The following is a 22,360-nucleotide window of genomic DNA, read 5'->3' on the forward strand; positions in this document are numbered from 1 at the left end:
CACATTTGATGAAAATGTTGATTTTCGGAAACGAGGACAATAAAACGAGACCAAAGATATTTTGTGTTGTGAGTGCAATTCATTCTTTTGCGTTCTGGCACATGCTGCACGACTGCAGTGTGTTCAGAATGCTTGATTGCAAATTGCGTACATTCAAACGCGCAACGAACGCGCGGCGCAGCACGCGCGAGCGGATGCAAAAAAGAAAAAAAACGCCGGCGCAGCACGCGCGAGGGGGCTCATGAGAAAAAGTGGGGGGAGGAGGCTGCGCAGCACGCGCACGCAAACAAAACAAAAAGAATAAAAACGGCGCTTGCGAGAGAGCTAGGAGAGGAGGTGCGAGGCGCGGCTGGTGTTGCCATGACGACGCATACCGTGTGCGCCGCCATTCTGCAGTTTGAGCTTCTGAATCCCAGCCGCCAGGATAGTAACTGAAGGGACGTTTGGCGCTGCCAGCGCTGACGTCATGAATTAAGACGTCCTATGGGAGGTATACGGAGTAACCTCCCCCTGACGCGACGACGCGACCGCGTGAGCGAAGCAGGGCGCCGGGCGAAGCGCAGTTCGGCGAAAACGGAACCTTTGAACCACGCGCGCCGTTCCCCATGGCAACGCCACAGAGGTTCTTTTTTCCATGAATCAAACGGAAATGAACAAACAGCATTTTATTACGTCTTTTGATGCACGGAAGGTTCTTTTTTTATTGCTACTAGTTTGATTACTAGTGATTTAGTGTAGGCAGACTCTCATACGTCATCGGGATCACTTCGAAAATGTCCCACTCGTGGCGCTCATCATGTGATACATTCAGCTTAACTTCTCGGTAAGTAGGGCACTGCTGCTGATGATATTGCCGTTTTAGAAGTTGTCACACATTGAGCTTTCACTCTGACATAAATTGTTATTTGCCTTTAGTGTCCCTTTAAGGCCCGTTCGTCGGCAGCGCTCGCGCACTTTCACTCGAACATGGAGCATACGACACGCGGGGTGATGTAATCGCGATTTGGACTTGATAAGGAAGATCATGGCGAAGGCAAAAATTCGCGTCGGAGTGTCTATATAATTGCTATCGAAAAAAAAAAGCAATATAGCCGCGGGCTAAGATCGCATGAAAGCACGGCAACAGCCTGAATTACGGCACATCCGATTATGGTGGAAACGTTACTGTTTTCCGACATCGCGCGCCGAATCGAGCATGTGGGACCCGTGCCGGTGTCGAAAATTTCGGTCGCCGCTATGCCATGGCTCTGAAAAGTTTTGTAATTCGGCTTTGTAGCAAACACCCACGTGGTGTGGCTGGTAATTGCGAGCTGCCCAAAAAATTTCAGTCGACTGCCTAAAACTTGTTTCAGCAGTGCCCTCATCGGGAAAAAAAGAAAGAAAAAAGCTTTCACTTGTTGTGAATGGGCCCGTTAGTTACGCTAGCTCTCGCCTGGAAATTTATTATATTCTTCAGGGAGTCCTAAATAGCATCTTTGAAGCTCGGGATCAGAGCGAGTGAGCTCTCCGATAACAGCCAACAAGCGTCTTTTTTCTCGCCGATCGGGATGGCTTGCCAGATACGAGCCTTGTCGAAGACATCCGCTTCCTGCACAATCGCGATCGCTTGCAAGATAACTCAAGCTCGTTACATCTACTGCTACCGCTTCTACATCTAATCATGCTTGTTACTTGACACGCGGCGATAACAAAAACACCATATCGGTCGCTAACGCACAGCACGCACGAGAAAGATTACAGAACTACACCGCGTACTCACAGAACACCCTGACAACATTGCGCGATACGATGTGTCGTGGTTCGCGGTTCGCGCATACCACGCATTAGCCGGATTCTCTCCCACTTCACCGCTCCGAAGGCGATGACAGCATCGAGGTGCGCCACTTCCCCGCAGCCGCAGCGGCCGTTTGATTTGAAAAATGAGTTCACAAAATATCGAGCAAGCGCTACCGTGACTTTCGTCGCCTTTCAATAAAGTTACTGTGGATTTTCCCTGATGGGAGCACAATTTCCCTGTGTTTTCCCTGAGAATTTCCAGACTACCCAAAATCCCTGAGAATTCCCGGTTCTCCCGGTTTTCCCGGTCGGTAGACACCCTGAACTACGTGTGAGGGGGAGGTGCAGATAGGCGGCGGTGACATTCTTTTGAGAAATTTGTCTGTGACGTGGCACCTGCGTGTGGGCAATGAAATGTATATATCTGTCCTTTATGTCGAAAAAAGATCAGTTAAAGTCTAGCGGTTGTCCTGAGTAATTCGGTGTGGTCTTTGTGTGTGTTCGCTAGTATTATACGGAAGCCTTTTTTCGTCATCTGCGTCATTATAAACACTGCGTTTGAAGGGGTCATAGCCCTGAAAGACACCGACAGGAGATACAAACAGAACAAGTGCTAATTTTCAACTTTGTAGGCCCTCAGGGCCTGCATGCCAACAGCGCAACGCAGCCGATGACGGTTCGCACATTGCCGTGGGTACAGTACGAATCCCACGGGTTTGGCACCGAAGCGGCGGCGGCGACCTAGCTCTTACTTTGCAGCTGCTACACATACGATCGAAAGTGCACAAGCATTTACTCCCGTCTATACTTCTCGTCTTCCAATACATTATTGTCCCGACAAAAGTGCGTTAGACAAAGCGGCAGAGGGAAGTGATGTGCAGCACACAACTCGAAGATGTGCCACAACTCGGAGCCATCTGAATTACTGGCAGCTATTGCGTTCACGCAGAGGATTTGTTAGATTCCATATAGTCACGTGGTCGTGACGTCGACGAAGGCAGCAGTCAGCACGTCCGAGATGAAACTCTTTATTTGGCCCAACTTGTGGCCGGGAAACTGAAAGTCAAACTACAGCAATATATTGTTAGCGGCGAACAGAGCGTCCACCGTCGATCAAACTCACAAGCGGTGAAGCGTGTCGGCATTTATATATGTGCAGTCGAATATTCCAGCGTTATCGCTGGCCGTCGCGCAAGCTCTATACTCGGGGACAACTTTCTGTGGCAATGAAGGGAAAGCTACGGGGGCGGAGCGTCTGCATACCATAGTCTGCACATGTACTGCTATGCGAAGTAGTCCGCTTTGGAGCGCGTCTCGTAACGCCGTGGAAAGTGATGGCTAGCGTTGCATCCATCAAGGTACGGGTAAAAGGCGCGACTTTTTCACGCACGCAAAAACGCAAAGTGACAACGTATAAAGCAAAAGAAATACAAATATCTCGCTTGTGTGCGCTGCGTTCTGTCTCAAAAAGCTACATGTAGAAGATGAAGGAGTATTTTATGTATCTCACGCAGAAAATACGGACGCAATTGTGGGACTACATTTATTAGCGGTAGGATACGTGCATTGTGGCTCTGTAGCTTTCCCTTCATTGCCACAGAAAGTTGTCCCCGAGTATAGAATAAGCTCGAGTGTTCGCGTCTTGCGCGAAATCTTAACAAAACGATCTACAATAATCGCGAAGCTTCTCGAACAATGAGGTGCGGTTTGCGCTGAGCGTTGCTGACAAGTCTTTGTGGGCGAAAACCGAATGCAGCAAAAGTGATAATAAGAAACGCACGTGGCAATATGCTGCAATAAAATTTTGGTTTGGCCTATAGCTCGGGTAGGTAGGTAAAAACTTTATTTTTCCTTTTGAAAGGAAAGGGGCAAAGGGATAGAGATAGGGGGAGGTTGCTACACACGGTAGTCCTCCGCAACCATCTCTATAGCTCGTTCATTTTTTTTTTTTTTTAGTTTGGGAGGGCGGTGCGAAAAAAGAAAAAAGAACAGGGTCGAAGAGGAATGGCATCGGGTGAGCTTGGCTTGTCAAAACGTGCCTTACGTCATGCTCTCATAATGTTTTTTTTTTTTTTTTCCTCCATCATCCGGGTGAACATGCGAAATCGTATACACCCGGATTGCCCCTGCGTGGCACGACCGTGGACATTCCAGGGCAGCTCCTGCTAAATTCAGTTTCTCAAGGTTGCGTCACCTGTTACAGCTTGCCTCGTCAAAGCGACATCTAATCGGTTACTGGAGAAATTGACTGTCGAGTCAGAGTTAATCAATTGATCAACAAGGTTGCCAAAAATGTCACATGCTTACAAATAATTACATGTAATTCATTACATACAAGTAATAATAATAATATCTGGGGTTTAACGTCCCAAAACCACGATCTGATTATGAGAGACGCCGTAGTGGAGGGCTCCGGAAATTTAGACCACCTGGGGTTCTTTAACGTGCACCTAAATCTAAGTACACCGGCCTCAAACATTTTCGCCTCCATCGAAAATGCAGCCGCCGCGGCCGGGATTCGACCCGCGACCTTCGGGTCAGCAGCCGAGTGCCATAACCACTAAACCACCGTGGCGGGGTCATTACATACAAGTCTGATATTCATGTTGAGTGAGCAATTTTGCTGCCACACGGGCAGAAGAAAGGCAGGGCAAACAGTGTCCACCATAAGGACATGGGCGTCGGCAGAATTTTTTGCCTTGGGGAGTGCAAACCCGTGTTGCATCGCGGGGGGGGACTGGTGTGGCTTGACTTGGCTGGAGGGTAAGTGCTGCTGTGGCTTAAAGGGGGAAAATGCCCCTTTTGCACTCCCCCTGCCGACGCCCATGGGTGATTCCACGAGAGATCGAACATGCCTGTCCGGGCGATATTTTTGTTTTGCTTGGGTTTTTTATATGTTACGTGGGCACAATCAAAGTGCCTGGAACCGAAAGTTTTATTCACAAGAAGGGCTCCCAGCGCGCCAAAAAAATATTTGAAGGTGGCGGCGCGGGCCTCCTGTTTTTGGTCACTGCAATGTTTTCGGATTTCATGGCCAAATTTAACGCGAACTATAAAAGATGTGTCGAAAATTTTTTTGCTGCTTTTAATACGCATTACTGTGAATTACGTCCATGCTTTTTTTATGCCGTCCTCAAAAGGAAAAAAATGTGAAAAAATGGCAAACATGGCCGAAATCAAAAAAGTGTGCTACGTTTGAGGCGCCTTGGCGCCTTTTCTATTTCAAACAGAAACTTGAAAACAGTGTCAAATATAGAAAAGAGCCTTTGCAACATTTATACGGAAGTTAATTTTCCTACGCCCAGCGCAACAAAAGAAAAAAATAGTAAAAAGCGAGTTTTTTCAAAAAAATTCATTTTCAAAAAAAAAAAAAAAAACTCCGGTCTCAAGTTTGACGAAAATTTTTTATCGAATAGTGCTTATGTCAGTGAACACACGGTTTTAATATCATATGTCCTCATTTGCTTTGTTCACGAGATATAACGGGCCAAATTTACCCTTGCTGTGTGTGCTCACTTCAGTGCGACTGATGGTTGTTATCAGCTTGCATTGTGCGCAAGTCTACAGTTTTAATTATTCTGCTGCAGCAAAACTTTGCTCTGGTGGCTTTTTGGTAAGAAAAATGTGTTCTCAGATTTTATTTGTGTCTAGCGAGTGCGAAAGTGGGCTGCTGCCACCCTCTAAAGGGCTAATGTGTACACAGTTTGCAGCCTACGACCTCGCCTTCAAGCATCACAGGAAAGGTGGGCGCGCCTGTTCAAGATATCAATCGCTTCTTCTTCCTGAAGAAATGCTTGGTCTACCTCATCACGGTTAGATGTAGACAGGTTTTCCTTGAGGAGCGTAACACAATGCAAGCAGACCCCGCAGGTGTCGCGAAGATCCTGACAGTAGCTTCTGGAGGTAGGCAACAACAAAAAGTGCAAGGGAAAAAAAATTGTGCAACGAAAATGTTTTTCTCAGCAATCATCTGTTTCTTGTGAACGCGTAAATAATCGGCACAGAATACTCGGACCTAGCCATGGGTGCAGTGATCACAGCTAGACCGAGTCGAAACATTTATACTGAGCAGCGCCGCACGCATTCTCTCACTTCTGCGCTGCTGCCATGAATAAGTTTCCAGAACTGGCCACGGTTTCACATTTTATGACAAAGGGCGTCTAAACGCTTTGGGCTGTGATAGTTGAATTGTGGGCCACACTCGTTGTCAAAACTAAGGATAATGTCCGTCTGGCGCCACCAGTGACCTCTGCTGTTCTCGACGTGGGAAAGCACTTTAGTAAAGTGCCAACAAAACATCAATTGTGCAGCTTCGGCCACTTGTGGCTTAATCATGCCGCATCGCACGTTTTCTGACTGCTGAAACGCTGAGGTAAAGGTCGAGATGATACAGGAAGACGTTATCTGCGACGCCGAAAACATGTGATAGCGGGAAGTGAAATAAACGGCTCGGAAATGATTGAGCTAACTTTTTACAAATGTTGTTTAGGCACAGTGTGCGTCGAATGGGGAGGATGGTTAAATCGTACAATGCACGTAATGGAAGGGAAGCAAGCAGGCAATGAGAAAACAACTGCATAACAGCGCACCTGCCGATTGTGGCATTTAGTTACAGAGCTGACCTTCGCTGTATACAGATGCTTTGTTTGGTGTGCAAGGAGAGTTTAAAAAATTCACCTAAACCATGCATGTGCTTGCGGTGTCTCGCGTGCTTCTGATTAGCGAATACTGGCGGGGTAAGTTGAGGTTGTAAGCTGCAAACTGCGTACGCGTTAGGCCTTTAGACAGCGGCAGCAGCTCACCCCCGCACACGCTAGACACATATAAAGTTTGAGAATACATTTGTCTTGACGACAAGACAGCAGAGCAATGTTTTAATGCAGAAAAATAATTAAAACTGTAGACTTACGCGCAATGCAACTGATGACCACCATCAATCGCAATGAAGTGAGCACACACAGCAAGGGTCACTTTGGCCCGTTAAATCTCGTGAAAAAAAGCAAACAAGGACATAAATATCAAGAAGGTGTTTTCACTGATATAAGCGCTTCTCGATAAAAAAAAATGTCCTCGAAATTTAGACCGGACTCTTTCTTCGTTTATTTTTTTAAATAAGCTTTTTTGAAAAATCTCGCTTCTTTAACTATTTTCTTCTTCTTTTCCGCTGCCTGTAGGAAAACGATCTTCCGCATATATGTTGCAAAGGCTCTTTGCTATACTTGACACGGTTTTGAAGTTTCTGTGTGCAATAGGACAGGCGCCAAGGCGCATCAAATTTAGCAAACTTTGTTGACTTGGATCACGTTTGCCATTTTTTCACATTTTCTTCCTTTTGAGGACGGCATAAAAAAAAGCATGGATGTAATTCACAGTAATGCGTATTAAAACCAGCAACAAAATTTTTCGACGCATCATTTATAGTTCGCGTTAAATTTGGCCGTGAAATCCGAAAACATTGCAGTGAGCAAAAACAGGAGGCCCACGCCGCCACCCTCGAATATTTTTTTTTTGCGCGCTGGGAGCGTTTCTTGGAAATAAAATTTTCGGTTCCGTGCACTTTGAATGCGCCCACATAACACATGAAATACCCTGGCAAAACAAACATATCGACCGGACAGGCATGTTCGATCTCTCGTGGAATCACCCTTTAGCCCACTTTCGCACACGCTAGGCACAAATAAAATCGCAGAACACATTTTTCTTGACGGTGAGCCACGAGAGCAAGGTTTTGATACAGCAGAATAATTAAAACCGAGATTTACGCACATTGCAAGCTGATAACAACCATCAGTCGCACTAATGTGAACGCACACAGCAAGGGTAATTTTGGCCCGTTATATTTCGTGAACAAAGCAAATGAGGACATATGATATTAAAACCGTGTGTTCACTGACATAAGCGCTCTTCGATAAAAAATTTTCGTCAAAATTGAGACCGGAGTTTTTTTATTTTATTTTTTGAAAATGAACTTTTTTGAAAAAGCTCGCTCCTTTAACTATTTTTTTCTTTTTTTGCGCTGCGCGTAGGAAAACTACCTTCCGTATAAATGTTGCAAAGGCTCTTTTCTATATCTGACACTGTTTTCAAGTTTCTGCTTGAAATAGGAAAGGCGCCGAGGCGCCTCAAACTTAGCACACTTTTTTGATTTCGGCCATGTTTGCCATTTTTTCACATTTTTTTCCTTTTGAGGACGGCATAAAAAAAGCGTGGACGTAATTCACAGTAATGCGTATTAAAAGCAGCAAAAACAATTTCGACACATCGTTTATAGTTCGCGTTAAATTTGGCCGTGAAATCCGAAAACATTGCAGTGACCAAAAACAGGAGGCCCGCGCCGGCACCTTCAAATATTTTTTTGGCGCGCTGGGAGCGTTTCTTGGAAATAAAATTTTCAGTTCCGTGCACTTTGAATGTGGCCACATAACATATGTAAAACCCAAACAAAACAAAAATATCGTCCGGACAGGCATGTTCGATCTCTCGTGGAATCGCCCCCATGCAGAAGGAAGGTAGCACGAAAGGAGGAGGGCAAAGCCATGCATTCAGCATTTCTCGCCTTTCGTTGCCACTTTGCTTTCATGGGCGACAGTCGAAATGGCGTTTCCTCAGCGACCGGAAAGGACGGCAACCGTAAACCCTCGTCTCATGCCAAAGCGCGCAGCCCGTGGGAACAAGTTTCGCACCGGACATGACGTCCGGTGGGATAGGTCAAAACAACCATAGTGCGCATATACTCTTTGCGCTCCTGTGCCGGCGTTATTCTGATTCGGCAGAACCGGCACTTGCAGATTGTTGACGAACAGTCTGGATAATACGGCGGCGCAAGCAACAAAATCGCCAAGGAAAGAGCGGCGGTCCTGTGGTCTATGTCCTTCCCCATTCGCATAGTATTAATCTACCACGTTTTCTACGTAAATAACCCGATTCGAAGGCGCTATAAGCGTGTGCGGTTCCCCCTCTTTCGTCGGTATAAGTATGACGTGGCGCACATGTATCGTTCCAAAAACACGAAGTCGACGATATCGGTTCGAGTCACGATTCGGGCTGAGCTAAACCGATCCGCTTCGATTACGTCCATTTCGCCCATAGCATCTACAAAGCGATCCACCCCTGCAGCTGGCTGACATAATCCGGGTATTTCACACGTACGTGCGGGGTAGTCGCTACCTGGCAAATACTCCCTAAAGAAATATGGATTCTCATGACCCGACTCTGGTGGCGTCCACATGCAGCAGGTGACGAAATTTAGGCCAGACATGCGAACACGTGACAGAATTTTCGAGCGCTTTAGTTTGTCCGTGGAATTGCTAGTTTTAGTACTGGGGCCCTTACTCTCCTTTTAGGGCGTCTGCAAACAGAAAAAGGCGGGGAAAGTACAAGAGAACGCAAGAGTTTGGGGACCCAACGGCTTGGGATCGCCAATACCGAGTTACCGGTGGAGTAAAAGTAAGCGACGGGGCTGGTGGCACCACCTGCATGTCCGGCCCGGAACTCAACCAGACAAACCCGGTGCAATAAATGCAGTAACAAAATGTATCCTACTTCGCTGCTGGTGTAAACTTTCTGAAGCTGAGCAATCGTTAGCATTTTGTCTTCCAGCTGTACCATGTTTTTCGGCAAGAGCGCTCACGACGCACGAAAACGTGTCCACAAGGCGCATTTTGTGTTTTGACGAAGCGTCACAGCATGTCACTGTCAGCGTATGGCTGTCCGGTACAACGAAAACGCCACAGTTCACGCCGCGGACACGCTTAAACTCTCTTGTTCGGTTTATGTAAACTGCGAACACCTAAATGTTTCTGAACACTCCTTGCAGCCCTACGGCCGTTATAAAAAACATCATCGACCGGAAGAAACGAACACTCTGTTCCATTAATTACCGGTGATTTCGTAAATTATGATCGATAGTTTTTCGCAGTTAAGATTTATTCCACTCACGTGTAGTGTATTCGCATGTGTGGGCCTGGATGTCGGCGCATTGTGCGAACGCAGCGCCTTCGGGTCCAGGAGGCACAGTACTCGCATGGCTACCGTTTCAAGGCAGCAGCGCGACAGCGTCTCGGCTTGCACGTCGCACCCAAAGGGCTCATTTGAACATCACATCCCCATTGTCTAAGAACTGTCGCCACGAACGGACGTTCGCGGGACGCGCAGACGGGGGCCACATGCAGTCTGGGTGGTACAACTGGTGACGAGCCATGGGTCCAAAAGTCACGGTGCGTATAAACGGATTCCAAGAAGGGTGTATCTCGCCTTCGCCGACAGAACTCTTCGCATCATACTTCGAAGACCTTACAACGCGAGGTTCGCATCTACAAAAGTTGTTTTCGCAACGCCTTACCAGGCAACGACATCACAACGCAAAACTAAAGCGGAAAATTGCTCTCCTTGGACGTTCCGGTCAGCAGCAACCACGATAGCGCCCACGAATAGTTAGATCGTATCATACAACGCAAGCTCAGTTTGCCTCATTATGACTGCTGCTAACGGTCAGACACACGCCAAGCAATACCAGTACGTTAAAAATGTTCACGTGTGGATCTCCCTGACAGTGTGCCACGAAGTCAGAAGGATCGCCGATGGATGTAGGTCTGGCTCAACGTTACTGGGTCTAGCTTAACCCACCACGCCCTGTCAGATCCGTCTACGCATTTATTTATTTCTCTTGTATATCGCAAATGGCGCCGCGTCACTAATTTATACCGTTACTACCTCACGAAGTCGTGCCTCAAGATGAATTTGTATTGTGTTGTGGAGAGAACTTGAAACTTTCGAAGTGACTGCCAAAGCGACTATTGGCAAAAGAAGGGCACCCAAACAGCGGGGTCAGCGCTAACGCCGGCAGGCGGACCTCAAGGTCAGAGGTAAGCAGACAGCAAGCCAGCAGCAGCGGTCAAGGTAAGCCACTAAAGCGCTAATTTGAAGGTTTTAGGTATAATTATGAACACAGCCGAAACGAAGTGCGATCCGATACCGCTTCGAGCGGTCCATCGGCTTTGTGCGCAGCTGGTCCCTAGGTGGTGGGCGTGGAAGAAGGAAAGATACTGGAAGGTTGCATTCTTACTCCCGTTTCCCCGAAACTCACACCACCACGTGACCGGCATGATGGCATCAAGGAGACATATTGCACGGAAGAGCGCATAGTGTCAGGAAGAAAACCTGCGAAGGGCATCCTCTGACGCGGTTGCCTCCCCTCTTTCATTACAGGAATAATGGGAAACGCGCACATTAAAAGCGTTGCATCCTGGGCAAAGCACACCATACGTGGCTATATTCATGGGCATGCCCTATTCACATAAGAGGGGGCGCAGTCAACCCCACACATTGACATATAGGGAGGGGGTGCGCTGTGACTCGGGGGGTGGGGCGCAATGTCAGCGCCATACATTGACATAATTGGGAGGGGGGGGCGCTGCGACGAACCTTCGCCCCCCCTGAAGGGGAACCCTGCGCACGCCTATGGCTATATTGTTCATGGTGGTGGTGGTGTTAAACATTTTATTCAAGAAATTCACAAGAGAGCTGTGGTTGGCCAAAGTTCCCGCCGCTTTCTCCGTTCCGTGCGGCGTGCCTTCTCATTACGCCGTCAGCGTTCACCATCACGTGCATGGGTGCTTTCCCAATGAATCCTCGGTTTTTGCCTCGTGATTGTCACGTGATGTTAGGAGAAGCATTGGCGATGGCGCAGCGTGGCGAGGTTAGGATTAAAAAAAAAAAAAAGAACGGTTAGGTGACTGGTAGTCGCGGCCTGTTTCAAAGATACGATACCAATAAATATCATCAGCATCGATGTCACAACCCGGCCTGCAGTACCTGGCTCATACTGTCACTCAATTCTCGCCATGCAAGATGCATTTCGTCGGCTGCATTAACGCGTGTCACTAATATTTGTTGAATGTTGATGGCATTAGCGGCAACATGTCATCGCAAGATGGATTTTGCCGGATCTCCTCCGCTCCTCCATGCCCGCTACGTCGTGCTAGGCGCCTGCTTAGAAAGAGACATTAGGAGCTGCTTCGGTGATGAAGAGCAAGAGATGATGGGGTGCGTTCTGAACACGGTAAGTTCATTTAGCTCGAGAACATAGGCGTGCGCACGGGAGGGGAGGGGGGGGGGGCTGCGATGGCCTAAAATGTGTGGACGCTAACAACGCTGCGTACAAAGGGTTGTGCGCAAAGCGTCGTGCGCATGCGCAATACTGTCGACCTCACCTGTACAGGCAGTATAAGCAAGCAGCTTGCGTCCACTATTTTACAAACTGTACTAATAACGTTGAACCAGCGGGCACCGCTGTCGTCCAGTTGGCACTCAACTGCTGGCCACACCAATGATATCCGGTGCAGATTTTTGTTACACAGGCGGAGAAGAACCCAAACAAAAAGCTGTAGCCTAAACTCGCCTTTCGGCCCTTCGCACAGAACGCCTATGTCACCAGACTTGGATCTACCGACAGCCACGCATCGCTGGAGAGAGAGGTAAGATGCGCGGGTGGTGGGAGGAGACAACGGGGATAAGCATGAGTTTTCGTTCATCCTTGTTTCCTTTTTGTTTCGTTTCTTTTTTTTTTGTACATTTGAATATCGTTTACTCGAAGGTACCATAAGGTGTACGGGGCCCTTACTCATATTCGGTATGCCAGCGAACTTCAAACGACCAGGTACGCTTTGAAGCACATCGAACTCATTCCTTTCCCTTCAGTTGCTTCACTAATGTTACTCCTCAATCCGTGGAGAAGCACGGCACGCAGTGGAACGGGCGCTGCGCCTGTTTGCTTTTTTTTTTTCACGGGTATTGTTTCATAGATTAAGTAAATAGATTGAGAGTATGTATTCGAGGCAGGTAACTATTTTGACTGAAGAAGCTTAGAGAGCGGGAGGGGGGGCGGTGCCATATTGTAACTGTGGAATGAAAGTCATCCAGTCCTCAGCATTACCTTTCCATATAAGCGTTGCACCGCACAAGTTTCGACGAAAAATAGAACTGAAAACCTGTAACGAACTGACGAATTGCTGTTCCATCTAGCATATTTATGTACTACAGTTTTTTTCCGCAGTACAGAAACATGCTAATTGAAACAAATCGCTTATCACGGCACAAAATGAAATTCGCCTTTCTGGACACTGACGCAAAGCAAAGTATTTTTACATTATGCACCGAGTGCTGGCCAACTTCAATTCTTGAAATATAAGAAGCACCAATATCATCGACAGACTAGTGAAATTTCGCTAATTAATAATCGCACTGGCAATAAGGCGTGCCGATTCTGTCACCCGTCATTATGCAGCTTGTTCAGCCAAAATTATTTAATATCAAATCGCACGCTATTTCATCAAAAGCATGGTGGCCACTTCCGGTGCCGCGCATCAAGAACTTATGAGGTCCGGAGTCCTAGGCTCAAAAAGGCGCCAGGACTGGAGTTTCAGCACGACTGGAACTGAATATAAGCAAAGTTATTTGCTTCCTTTTAAATGCGAATGCATTTCTTAGTCGGGGGTTGTCCTGCGTCCCTGGCCGGCGTGCGCACAGGTGTTATCTCTCCGCGCGCGCTCCTCCTCGCCCCTAGCAACAGCTGCGCCGCGCCTAGCAACCGGAGCAGGTGGTGAGCGGCGGAGGGTAAGGGAGAGGAGGAGCACGCGGGCGTGTGATGGCGCTCGCATCGCGGAGCAGCGGAGGGTAAGGGAGAGGAGGAGTGTACCCGGTGAGGGCGCTCGCATCGCGGAGCTCGCTCGGGCGCTCCTCCTCCCCGCGCTCGGACCTATTTGGTGCCTTGATAGCGATGGAAGTCGGTGAAGTCGAATCTCTCGCGGCAACGATACCACTAGGACGAAGTGTAACACAATGCAACTCGAGCATTACGCCTCTACGTGCACACTCTCGTCTCTCTTCATTAATTAATCGCACACTCATCGGGTGCACCCAAATGCATTCGCATTTCCTCACGATCCCCTTCGGGGAGGTGCGGGGGATTTTTTTTATTCTGTGCGAGCGCGACGACTAGATGCACCTGCGCTGCAATCGTTCTTGCGTCGGTGCCCACCTTTTCAATATCTTTTCAAATATTTTCAACAAATCTGTTCCTAGAGCGTTCCCCTTAGTCCTATGGGCCGTACTTTCTCCGTGTCTTCGAAAGCGCGACTCTACAAGCGTACAACTTGTAATTTCGTACATCCGTGTTTTTATTATTATTTTTTTTTTAATATTAGCCACCGCGACTAACAGGCCCGTTGAGCTTCTGTAGAAACTATGCCATGCATTTTTTTCTGCGATCGCCACGTGGAGCAAGCTCGAATTCGTTCACATAGACACTCTGTATGTCGTCCATACAGCGTATAAGATTTTAAAGCTCGAACCAAAGAACAAGGCATGTCGTTGGAAGCACCGTTTCGACGAAGGTGACTTGCATGACGGAAGCCCTTTCGTCGAAACGGTGGCTACAGCCCACACGCTTCAGAAAAACGAAAAAGGAAAAAAGAAAGATTACCTGTCACTCTTTTTCGTCAGTCCTGACTGGTCCCGTGCATATATAACTTTCTTTAAAGATATACGTTAAGCCTCTTTTGCAGATCACTATATTTTCTTTGGAGAATCTCGGGAGGCGCGACTCTCCAAAAGAGAGTTAACGTCTTTAGAGTTATGCAGGGTGTTTCAAGAAATGTGTCCGAAAATCTTCAAAAATCAGCAAAATGCGATATTTGTTCGATGCCTTCACAATTGCATCTTTCTGTAGTGGCAGTAATCTTAAGATGGTTAGACATCATTTGGGACAGTAATAAAGACACTTAAATTAATTAACTAATTAACTAACGTCCATTGCAGCTTTGAGATTTCGAAAAAGCGGCCTCTTGTAATAATTGCGAAGTAATGAAATTCAACCAAATTCAGCGGCGAAGCCAAAACTGAAACGCGGAAGAGTGTAAATGTCATATTCTTCTGAGACGTCCAGTATGCGTGAGCGTCGTTATATTAACCATCAACCCAGGCCCGTAGCCAGGAATTTTTTTCGAAGGGGGGGGGGGGGTGGTGTCCCATTTGCTGAAAACCTTGAGTATTTGAGAAAAACACCTATTTTCTTTATTTATTTTCGGTAAAACACCCCCCCTCCATAAAAATTACGAGTGGGGGGGGGGGTCCTAGGGCACCCCCCCCCCCTGGCTACGGGACTGCATCGACCGACTTCGTCGTGTGGGTGTGCGGGCTGCGCTTGAAATTACAGCACGCATGGCGCACATACATTAACGAACGCGGAAGAACTACACCTCTGTAATGGTTGTCTTGAACAGTGATGTCATTCTGGTCGTCTGCTTGTTGCGCTCATCGGTGCTCCGGTTTCGGTTTCGCCGCTAAATTTGGTTGAATTTCATTACGCCACAACAATTACTAGAGGCCGCTTTTTTTACATATCAAACCTGCGATCGGTTCTTCGCAAGAAGAACTTCAATTCTCACATTTGAAATAACCGCCTAACTTCACTAATTAAAAAGGTAATTAACTTTATTAATTACTGTCACAAATGATCTTTAACCGTCGATACCTGCCGCTACAGAAAAAGCAATTGGGAAGGCAGCGAACAAATATCGCATTTTCCTGATTTTTGAGGATTTGCGGACACATATCTTGAAATACCCTGTATATGTATGGGGCGTAACCAGACAATTTTTTTTTTGTAGTTGTTCGACCACCCTTGCTGTAAGTTCGCGCGCGTGTTTGTATGTGCAAACGTATACATAGGCCTACAAAATGTAAAAGTATAGGGGGCAGAGGGGGGTGAGGTCAACCTCCCGAAACACCGACCTGGCTACGCCACTGATATACGTATGTGGAAAGTCAGGAATCGCCAAAAAGAGTAACAGGTCATTTTTTTTCTCTCTCTCTTAGTGTGTACGGCAACGATTCCTCGTTCAAACATTGTTATTCACTTTCCGCAACTGCAAGCAAATCTCACTGCACTGCGTTATGCCGTATAGAGTCAAGCACGCTGGTCAAGAAGGGATCTTGTGGAGAAGCGCCCATGCATAACTTCGTTTACGTTACTGGTGATAATTATACTTGTACGATATATAAAGCTAAGGCGATGTTATGCCGGAATTAAAGTGGAATGTTATTATACACGTAAACAAATGTTATTTGCACGATAAAAGATGTATGCAGATCTAACGCGAATGTTGCCCTCTATAGGCTTCCCAAGCAACGCTTAGCGGCGCTGCGGTTCTTGACAGGCAGCGCCATCTCTGGCACAAAAAGAGAAACTGGGGTGTTAGCAGCGCGCGTTTTCCCTTGTTGCCGCTCGCTTTGCACGTGCAGAGCTCTCGCGGTGCACTTGCGCCGCCTCACAATGTACCGCTTGCAGTGCGGCTTCAAAAGAATTTTCAAGCTTGACGGGCACTTCCGAAAAGCGAACTTGATAAAATGAGAAAGGCTCGTCAATCACGTTAACGGTGAAGAGCAGACGATCGACGACGACGCGCAACTCAAATCGAAATGCATTTCCCAAGTCGCGATTACACCGTGTAGGACGTATACCTCGAGGCAAGTCTCATTCTGTCATGTTAAAGATGAATAATGGTCCACATGCACTCCGAAATAAAGCCGTACACGCCATCGATGTTCTGCGGCGTGGACTACGAATCATATGATTGTTGTTTTGATATGGCATGCTTACAGTAGCAGCCATGTACTTTCGCGAACAAACGTTTGCGGCGTGCGAAAAAAAAAAATTATACGGCCATGGCACTGTTTCCTGAGAAGGTTAGAGTCAAGTCCTCCGAGCCGCTGGAGAATCACCTGCCGCTTAAGACGCGAGGCAGCTAGCTGAGCTTTAAACACAAGCTTTAAACACAGAGCTTTAAACACAGCAAGATGAACTGTTCGCCTCGTTTTTTCGGCTCTCGCGTCATGCTTGCAGTCTCTTTTTATGATATCGACTTGACAGGCGTATAAAACCTGCTGCGCGAACGCGGCAAGAAAATCGCACAAAGTCAGAAGGTGGTTACTTCAAGGTTGCAATTGCAAAGCATGTATTAAGTGCCAGTTATATTTAGCGGCTTAAATATATATCACCCTAATAAAGTGACAAAAACAAAGCAAACCTGCAGAACGATGTCAAAGCTTGCTGAAAATGCACAGACGTCCGTTCCGGCGTGATAAAGCAGCCTTCCCGACGCGTGAATTGCAGGCGCCGAACTTCTGACAATGTGCCGAGTTCAACTGAATTCAACCAACCGCGCAACGCTAACGGTATAGCGCGAGTGTGAACGTTTAACAACGACGGGTAGGTCTCACGAACACGGGCAATCAAAACACAAAGTTGCTTCACCTACAACCGTAACTGGACTTTCACAATGCGAGAAGACAGCAAGTAATCATTACTGTAGTCGCTGCGTGCATGCGCCGCGTTACTTACCAATTCAGGTAGTCGAAACGAACGAAAGCAATGAACTCAGACAGCCAAAATAGAAGGCGAGACAGCGCTGTCAGCTATCCACGCTTGCCGCCTTTATTTCTCGTGCGACACGCCCGGGAACCGATACAGTTTCACACGTGAATCGTGTACCTTGGTGTTGTCTGCACTGTTGTGGCAGGCCACTAAACCGCAATACTTCGGACCTCGCTTGGGCTTCCGCGGAGTCGCTTCTGCCATCGCGGAAATGCGCAGCTTCGCACAGCAAGCCTCTCGGTTCAACGTGCCGAGCTGACGGCCCCCCAGTTACCCGCACCGACAGAAGAACGCGTGCGCACGTCCGCTACCGCTACCGTGAAAGGGGCCGAGTCGGCCGCGCATGCACTACAGAGCTTTCCGACAGAGCCGCAGCGCGGCGCTGTCGTCGCGCCGCAAACTTGAGCTTGGGTTCCCTATAGTGACACTTTCGAAAAGCAGTAAATTAAATGCTATAGAACTTAATACGATGCGTACAATCGTCCATATTTCCTTCTTATTCTAACTGTATTCCCATGCTATCTCAAACTGTTCACGCACGTGGATACACACTGTGATTCGTCGACGAAACAATGTCGCAAGGACGCAAGCGATGTTTCATATTTCGCCTAGGAAGACTAATTATCATAGGTGTGTTCAAGTATAACACGCACATATATAAAAAGAAAATCTAAACCTTACTTACCCTTGCCCAGTCTTTTACACGTTACAGAAAAAAAAGCACGTAGCCGATTAAGATTACAATTACGCTCTTCAAGAACGTATGCTTGTTGCAGTGACAAATTACTGCCCAAATGGTAACTGGATATAGTACACATACACAAAATAGAACCGCTAAATAACTTCCCTATGCTTCCCTGGCGTGATTATATATGATCTATGACAAAAGCTTAGTTGTACACTATGCAAAAATGAATGACATGGCATGTACACTGCACCTGGCTTCCACTCCTTCATCTTCACTAAAAACCTTTACTACTCACTAAGTGGGCGACAGGTGAAAAAAAAAAAAGAGGACTTTCACTTACATGCCGAGTTCGAAGTTCTGTGCCCACTGGACCAGCACCGTGGAAAGTGGCCACCCTAGCAGTGTCGTCACTGAGCTTGCCACTGGCTGACGCCATCCTATTAAAAAAAAAAAAACCAACTTCGCATCAAGGCTCACATTCTATATTATTCTTTTTAGAAAACAGCACGCGCACAAAGGCGTTACGACCAAGAATGCGAATGGATGCCATGACTAAGTAGCATATATACTTCGGACTTCGTAACGACTTCGTCTCCGCGGTGCACTCATCCATTCGCGTCCTTCGTTCCTGGTATTTGTCAAGTGCACCGAGCATGGAAAGCACTTCCGTCCACGCCCCTAGTCATCTCCATTCCCACCATATTATACAGGCGTACGAGATAACAAAAAAAAAAAAAACCTTCGTCATGTACATCTTATTGCGTTCCGCGCTAAGTCTATTTCCAGGAAGCACAAGACGCGTAGCAGTCAACCTGAGCATGACATACGCGAGCATGCAGAACCGAAGTGGTTTACACCAAAGGCTGGGCCTACTCATTAGGTTCTGGCCTCACGAAGTCAACCTAAACCTCAATTTCGCCCTCAACCTGACAAAGTGAGGTGAGGCTAAAAAACCGGCGCTGTAAATTGATGCGAGGTGTCCCGAGAGCCCGCCACCGAATGAAATTGAGTGCGGTAATCAAATGTTATTTGAGGTTTAGGTGAAGTTGAGCATTTCGAAGTCATTTGACCACATTTGTCTTCAACATGCCGCTCTCCACCCACGCTGCCTAAAAGCATGAGACGGTAGCTGAAGATTTCAGCCCTGCGAGACACTCTTGTTGGATGACTGGAAATGATTCAGTAGAAGTTAGTACTTCGCGCTCTCGCTAAGCGCCTGAGTAACCGCTGTGTTTTCAGCACAACCCCGCCTGTGTTGCAGATGAATCATTAGGAATAGACGACACATGGTTCCGTATCACCGACGGCCGCAATAAATGTTGCGGACCCTTGTATTCGATAATCTCGAAAAGTGAATTGTCCCATCGAGTGCGAGTCGTATCGCAAAAACTAATCGATTGCTATTAGTTTTTTTTTTCTTCTTAATATTCACCCACGTTTAATATTTTCGCTTTAATGGTTTCATGTTTCCTTGAGCTAATACATATCCGCGCACATTTGTTGATAAGTTTACATGCTCGCAGCTGCCTAGAGAGGTCAGTACATTTTACTGACCAAGGACTACGGAGTCCAATGGATCCACCAGGTTTCTCTATACGCTTCTGGTCGACTGTCTCTCTCTCTCTCGTTATTATTTTCTTTTCCTAGTTCGTCGCCGGGAAATTAATAGATACTCTGCTGTGTCAGGTAAAGTGGGACTTTATTTGAGCTCATTCACCATACCGCAGCGTAGCAAGATTTTATGTCGCCAAATCAGCGCATGAGCTCATCAAAAGACCGACTGCATTGCGCTGCTCAATTTAATTTTGGAGTAGCTGATAGCCGAACTGTGCTATCAGGGGCGTAGACAGGATTTTAACTCAAGGGGGGAGGGGTGGAGTGGGAGATATCTGACTATCTAATATGTAAGTTCATTCCTGCGCAGAAAATTTAGGTGACGTCAAAGAAATGGATGAGCTTGCGTACCTCGCAATCTAGTAGACAAACAGACGATTCAGATATACAATCATTACCCTCGTTTCTGATAAATAACGCTTCAGCGAGCGTTCTCGCGCCCTTTTTGTCTATGTTTCAGCATAATAACAGTGTTACTGAAAAACGGTGTGCATCCACATGATCTGCAATAGGCCGAAAGGTGTGACGTCGGCGTTCCCTTTAAAGTATTATTGTGCTGGCGAAGTCTTTCGTTGATGCATTTGCCGGACTGGCCTATATACACCTATCAATTCCAACTCGCCCACCTCTCTACCTTACTACAGTCAGTTCTACGTAGCACACACTGTGACAACCATACATACGCGTGTTATGCATGTAACAGTATTACAAGCAACACTTTTTCTACATTAACCACACAACTTTATGCGTGAATACAATTATGTCGATGGCGGCCTTCCCAGTAGTATAGATTTGTATCATTGAATGAAAGTTCGTTAATGTCTAAAAGCTGCTCACTAATAATAGCGTTTTTAATGTAGATAGCAATGAGTGCACCTATTCATTCATTAGTAGTACACTTCTTTGCACATATTCAGGTTTGTGTATATTATATTTTTCCTTCTTTGCTCCTAGTCAAAATAGTGTTTCTAGTGCGTTTTATTATTGTTCCTATCATTATATTACTATTATATTACCGAACTTGTCAACCACAAGTTTCCTTTCAAAATAAGAATTTGTGGTATTAGAGGCGTAGTACATTCTTTATACACATCGCATTTGTATTTGCAAAATTTCTTGGAGGCCCTTCCGGCCCCTTCAAGTAAATACGCCTATGCTAACGGTGTTAGCACCAACTTTTGTTGAAAGAATGTGGGCGATTATAACGTTAAACTACCCCGCATTGTTTCTTTCCGCATTCGTCATTAGCTGTTCATGACTGGTCGAAATTTTCTGGGTCATGCACAAAAACCTAACGCGATGCAACAAATGACACGAAAATGATCAATCGCATAGTGTGCGCTTATGCACGACTGCGTAAAAAATAAGAGACCACACCATATTCAATACGGCATATCTCTGGCCATTAGTTCTTCGCTAATCTTCAAATAGTTTTGGTGTGCCATAAAACCACCTACAATTGTTACGCGACGTCACAAATCTGTGAGATCGCGCGGCGTTAAAATGACGTATGCACATTTTTACTGTACATACGTCATTATTATGCTGAACAATACCTAAACTTTTTCGGAATAGCAGGAAAGTGTCTTATTCTGAACGTAATTCAAGGAGGCTGCCCGCCGATCACACAGGCAGATGCTAATATAGCACCTGGCGAGTTATATTCATATGAGTATAATAAATATTTTCAGTTGTATAACGATGTTGAACTGTTTGTGCCCGTATGCAATTCTGTGAACTCATACTTGCTGAGAGAGAGGGAGAGAGAGAGAAATTAACAGAGCTGCTCGTGTGTGCCTTCTTTGCCGTCCTAGTTGTATTTTGCGCTGCACAAGTCAATTCAAAATTAATCAAAACCAACTAGCCCGGCTGTCAATTCACTCTCCTTAGTCCAGTAAACCATGGAGCTTGACCACCTCCCTGGTCTGGTAGAACAAGTTGCAGGGCAAGCTTGAAAACTGGGCTTCCCAATGTGCTCGAGTCCACTGCCTTATTCGTCGCCTTGTTGCAAGCCGTCGCAATCGCTGAAAGCTACCATATTGTCACGTGGTTGTGACGGTGAAGAAGGCTGCAGCAAGACCGGGAAATGCGGAACTCCTTATTCGAGCGAACTTATGCCCAGAAAATGAACTCAAAATACAAGCGATACACGCTGTGCACTGATAGCGGCGAGAACAGTGGTTGGCCGTCGAGTAATCTGATCATCACTGGGACGCGCCGTCTTTCATACATGTCATGAAACCTTCCAGCATTATCGCTGGTGCTCGCGCAAGCTCTCGAATAAACATGACTCTTCGCGTTCTGCGCGTAATCTTTTACGGAATGACCTCAAACGGCCGCGAAGCTTCCCGAACATTGTCACGCGATCTGCGCCGAGCGTTGCTAACGGTTTTTGCAGGTGAAACCCGAATACATAAAAATGAAGCAAAAAACGCGCGTGGCAGTATGATGAGCAAGAGGAAGCAGGTTAATCGGAGGCTAAAGCGGAAACCTTTTTTAGCTCTCCCAGTTCGGCCCAACTAAAACACGAACACTTCTGCACTCTCATCGACCCACAGCAGCTTGGATATAGAGCAGCGGTGATGATATTCCGTTTCTACGAAAGAAAATGAATTTTCATAATCAGGAAGAGCGTTTAATCAGTCTATAAAGCGTTTAATGGTTCCTGCCCGTATTTGCGTCGTCGATGATGTAAATTTCAGGCCAGGCAAAGCAGAATACAGTGAAACCTTGGTGATACGAATCTCACGGGACCACCTAAAATATTCGTATCAACCGAAATTCGTATCACCAGAAAGCATGGAAAATTAACATGCGACAAAAGAAAGCTGGCGTACATTTTCGTTTAT

General features: G+C 46.6%; 1 long non-coding RNA gene across 1 annotated transcript in view; it reads right to left on the reverse strand.

Moving 5' to 3' along the window:
- Positions 1 to 18,336, reverse strand: part of LOC119394534 (uncharacterized) — a 45,608-nt gene extending 27,272 nt beyond the window's left edge. The window contains exon 1 of the long non-coding RNA XR_005184171.2: positions 18,238 to 18,336. This is a non-coding gene — a long non-coding RNA (uncharacterized LOC119394534). The remainder of the gene's footprint in view (positions 1 to 18,237) is intronic.
- Between the last annotated feature and the right edge of the window lie 4,024 nt (positions 18,337 to 22,360).

This window comes from Rhipicephalus sanguineus, chromosome 1, assembly GCF_013339695.2.
Source record: "Rhipicephalus sanguineus isolate Rsan-2018 chromosome 1, BIME_Rsan_1.4, whole genome shotgun sequence".
In the NCBI taxonomy this organism is placed as follows: domain Eukaryota; kingdom Metazoa; phylum Arthropoda; class Arachnida; order Ixodida; family Ixodidae; genus Rhipicephalus; species Rhipicephalus sanguineus.